Source organism: Phyllobates terribilis, unplaced genomic scaffold (genome assembly GCF_046119375.1).
Source record: "Phyllobates terribilis strain yellow unplaced genomic scaffold, ASM4611937v1 Scaffold_1__5_contigs__length_1240528914, whole genome shotgun sequence".
NCBI lineage: Eukaryota > Metazoa > Chordata > Amphibia > Anura > Dendrobatidae > Phyllobates > Phyllobates terribilis.
Genome location: NW_027362761.1, coordinates 629879539 through 629884596, shown reverse-complemented (window position 1 = coordinate 629884596; position 5058 = coordinate 629879539).

Here is a 5058-nt window from a genome sequence, read left to right as displayed (position 1 = left end):
CTTTTCTCAAAATGAACAAGGCCTGGATCTCTCATGAATTTGCCAGTCCTCTTCCAGAATAAATAATTGGTTGGCAACAGTATCCAGGTCTCCTGTTCTGTTCATGTTTCTACCACCTGAACTGTAATCCCTGAGCTCCAACACCGCCAGTTGGCGCTTGGAAGTGCCATCTGCACAGTCAACACTTGCTGCCGTGTTATTGGGGTTCAGTAACGTCAGCTGTTCCCCTGCTGTGCGGACGGCAATTTCTCCTGCTCTGTCCACATCCACTGTACTACTGATTTAAAACCTCCTCCAAATACACCTCTGGTTCCTCTGTTTTCAGTATTATCCCTGAGCTCCAACACCGCCAGTTGGCGCTCGGAAGTGCCGTCTGAACAGTCAACACTTGCTGCCATGTTATAGGGGTTCAGTAATGTCAGCTGTTCCCCTGCTGTGCGGACGGCAATTTCTCCTGCTCTGTCCACATTCTCACTACTACAGATTTTAAAGTTGCTCCAATTACACCTCTGGCTCCTCTGTTTTCAGTATTATCCCTGAGCTCCAACACCGCCAGTTGGCGCTTGGAAGTGCCGTCTGCACAGTCAACACTTGCTGCCATGTTATAGGGGTTCAGTAACGTCAGCTGTTCCCCTGCTGTGCGGACGGCAATTTCTCCTGCTCTGTCCACATTCTCACTACTACAGATTTTAAAGTTGCTCCAATTACACCTCTGGCTCCTCTGTTTTCAGTATTATCCCTGAGCTCCAACACCGCCAGTTGGCGCTCGGAAGTGCCGTCTGCACAGTCAACACTTGCTGCCGTGTTATTGGGGTTCAGTAACGTCAGCTGTTCCCCTGCTGTGCGGACGGCAATTTCTCCTGCTCTGTCCACATTCTCACTACTACAGATTTTAAAGTTGCTCCAATTACACCTCTGGCTCCTCTGTTTTCAGTATTATCCCTGAGCTCCAACACCGCCAGTTGGCGCTCGGAAGTGCTGTCTGCACAGTCAACACTTGCTGCCGTGTCATTGGGGTTCAGTAACGTCAGCTGTTCCCCTGCTGTGCGGACGGCAATTTCTCCTGCTCTGTCCACATTCTCACTACTACAGATTTTAAAGTTGCTCCAATTACACCTCTGGCTCCTCTGTTTTCAGTATTATCCCTGAGCTCCAACACCGCCAGTTGGTGCTCGGAAGTGCCGTCTGCACAGTCAACACTTGCTGCCGTGTTATTGAGGTTCAGTAACGTCAGCTGTTCCCCTGCTGTGCGGACGGCAATTTCTCCTGCTCTGTCCACATTCTCACTACTACAGATTTTAAAGTTGCTCCAATTACACCTCTGGCTCCTCTGTTTTTAGTATTTACCCTGGGCTCCAATACCGCTAGTTGCTGCTCAGAAGTGCCGTCTGCACAGTCAACGCTTGCTCCAGTGTTATTGGGGTTCAGTAACGTCAGCTGTTCCCCTGCTGTGTGTCCGGCAAATTCTCCTGCTTTGTCCACATCCACTGTACTACTGATTTAAAACTTGCTCCAATTACACCTCTGGCTCCACTCTGTTTTTAGTATTTACCCTGGGTTCCAGCACCGCCAGCTGGTTCTCGGCAGTGCCTTTGGATTAGGTGCCTTCTTCTCGGTATCCAAGTTCCACCAACGTCTGCTGGTCCTTGGTAGTGCTTTCTGGCACAGGTACCTCCTGCTTAGTAACCGAGTTCCAGTACCGTCAGCTGGTCTTCGGCAGTTCCATTGGCTCTTGTACCTTCTGCTACCCATCCGGGTTCCAGTACCGTCAGCTGGTCCTCGGTAGTTCCATTTGCTCTTGTACCTTCTACTACCCATCCGGGTTCCAGTACCGTCAGCTGGTTCTCGGCAGTGCCTTTGGATTAGGTGCCTCCTTCTCGGTATCCAAGTTCCACCAACGTCTGCTGGTCCTTGGTAGTGCTTTCTGGCACAGGTACCTCCTGCTTAGTAACTGAGTTCCAGTACCGTCAGCTGGTCTTCGGCAGTTCCATTGGCTCTTGTACCTTCTGCTACCCATCCGGGTTCCAGTACCGTCAGCTGGTCCTCGGTAGTTCCATTTGCTCTTGTACCTTCTATTACCCATCCGGGTTCCAGTACCGTCAGCTGGTTCTCGGCAGTGCCTTTGGATTAGGTGCCTCCTTCTCGGTATCCAAGTTCCACCAACGTCTGCTGGTCCTTGGTAGTGCTTTCTGGCACAGGTACCTCCTGCTTAGTAACCGAGTTCCAGTACCGTCAGCTGGTCTTCGGCAGTTCCATTGGCTCTTGTACCTTCTGCTACCCATCCGGGTTCCAGTACCGTCAGCTGGTCCTCGGTAGTTCCATTTGCTCTTGTACCTTCTACTACCCATCCGGGTTCCAGTACCGTCAGCTGGTTCTCGGCAGTGACTTTGGCATGGGTACTCCCTCCTGCCCAGCCTGGTTCCAGCACGCCAGCTGTTTCCGGGTAGTGTCAACGTCACTTTGCCTCCAATGCGTTGTCCTGTCGTATTGCGGTCGGGTTAGCCGACTCTATGGTGCCTGCAGTTTAGGTGACTCCTATGTGGGCTGCGGGATCTGGCAATGAAGGCTGGTTCCATAGTGCCAATAGGACAAGCACCCCCTGTAGGACTGTGGGTTTTGGTAACTGCGGCCGGCTCGCGGCCTTGAACTTTTTTTTACATGGGTACCTTCTGCTACCCATCCGGGTTCCAGTACCGTCAGCTGGTTCTCGGCAGTGCCTTTGGATTAGGTGCCTCCTTCTCGGTATCCAAGTTCCATCAACGTCTGCTGGTCCTTGGTAGTGCTTTCTGGCACAGGTACCTCCTGCTTAGTAACCGAGTTCCAGTACCGTCAGCTGGTCTTCGGCAGTTCCATTGGCTCTTGTACCTTCTGCTACCCATCCGGGTTCCAGTACCGTCAGCTGGTTATCGGCAGTGACTTTGGCATGGGTACTCCCTCCTGCCCAGCCTGGTTCCAGCACGCCAGCTGTTTCCGGGTAGTGTCAACGTCACTTTGCCTCCAATGCGTTGTCCTGTCGTGTTGCGGTCGGGTTAGCCGACTCTATGGTGCCTGCAGTTTAGGTGACTCCTATGTGGGCTGCGGGATCTGGCAATGAAGGCTGGTTCCATAGTGCCAATAGGACAAGCACCCCCTGTAGGACTGTGGGTTGTGGTAACTGCGGCCGGTTCGCGGCCTTGAATTTTTTTTTACATGGGTACCTTCTGCTACCCATCCGGGTTCCAGTACCGTCAGCTGGTTCTCGGCAGTGCCTTTGGATTAGGTGCCTCCTTCTCGGTATCCAAGTTCCACCAATGTCTGCTGGTCCTTGGTAGTGCTTTCTGGCACAGGTACCTCCTGCTTAGTAACCGAGTTCCAGTACCGTCAGCTGGTCTTCGGCAGTTCCATTGGCTCTTGTACCTTCTGCTACCCATCCGGGTTCCAGTACCGTCAGCTGGTCCTCGGTAGTTCCATTTGCTCTTGTACCTTCTACTACCCATCCGGGTTCCAGTACCGTCAACTGGTTCTCGACAGTGCCTTTGGATTAGGTGCCTCCTTCTCGGTATCCAAGTTCCACCAACGTCTGCTGGTCCTTGGTAGTGCTTTCTGGCACAGGTACCTCCTGCTTAGTAACCGAGTTCCAGTACCGTCAGCTGGTCTTCGGCAGTTCCATTGGCTCTTGTACCTTCTGCTACCCATCCGGGTTCCAGTACCGTCAGCTGGTCCTCGGTAGTTCCTCAGCTTTCTTGTACCTTCTGCTACATTTCCAAGTTCAAGCTTTTTGAAATGGTTCTTGGTAATCACTCTAGATCTCCCTGACGAGGACCCTGAAGACGAGGACCCTGAAGACCAACCCTAAGAAGACGAGTACCCCGAAGACGACGACCCTGAAGACGAGGACCCTGAAGACCACCCCGAAGAAGACGAGGACCCTGAAGACCACCCCGAAGAAGTCGAGGACCCCGAAGATGAGGACCCAGAAGACCAACCCGAAGAAGACGAGGACCCCGAAGACGAGGACCCCCGAAGACGACGACCCTGAAGACCACCCCGAAGAAGACCAAGAAGATGACCCTGAAGAAGTTGACCAAGAGGACAAAGAAGAGAAGACAAGCACCAAGATACAGAAGAACAAGAGACAGAAAACCAAGAAGCAGAAATACAAGAAGCTGCAGAACAAAAAGCGGAAGAACATTAAGCATAAGACTAAAAATCAGAGCAAAAGATAATATCTAAATTATAAGCAGAAGATGACTAAGCAGTGTATGGGGGTGAGTCCGTTCCTCCTCGTGGTGCCCCTGGAAAAGACCTGCTGCTGCAGGCCAAACTGAACGCGGACAAATCCTGTTGTAAATCTTTTGTGACGGGCAGAACGAAAGGTGTAATGTCCAACCTTTTATAGATAACAACTAGAGGAATGCCTGCCACAAATAAGAATATGATGAAGAAGAAGAAGATGAAGAAGATGAAGAAGTAGAATATGATGAATGTAAAAAAAAAGAATAATACGAAGAAGGTGAAGAAGAAGAAGATGAAGAAGGTGAAGAAGTGGATGAAAAAGATGCTGAGGATGATGAAGGAGAAAGTGTGGGAGAAGTAAAAAAGAAGGTGAAGCGCATGGAAGTAGTGAAACATAAATATCTGACAAAATATAAAAATACTTAACATAGTCAATATTTCCGTAACTCAGAACGTCTTAAAAAAAAAAATTAATTCCTGCTGTTCCATTTGATTGGGCTAAACCTCTATGCCTTTATTGTCTCCGCCACCTCCCCCAATACATTCTACATTATTCTTAGTTGTTTTCCTTCATGTAGAATTAACCTACAAGGAAAGAAAGGGTTTATTTTCATTCCGATATTTCTGTCCCATTGACTTGCATTGGTTTCCGGTATCGGAATCGGCGATATCCGATACTTTTTCGGTATCGGTCCGATCCAATCCGATCCGATATTTCCCGATATCGGAAGGTATCGCTCAACACTAGCCAAGAATAAAGCTGCTGAAAGAAAAAGGAAGGATATAAATAACCTGCGCGTTACGCCAAGTGATTATGGCTTCATCAGGGGTATGAACATCAAC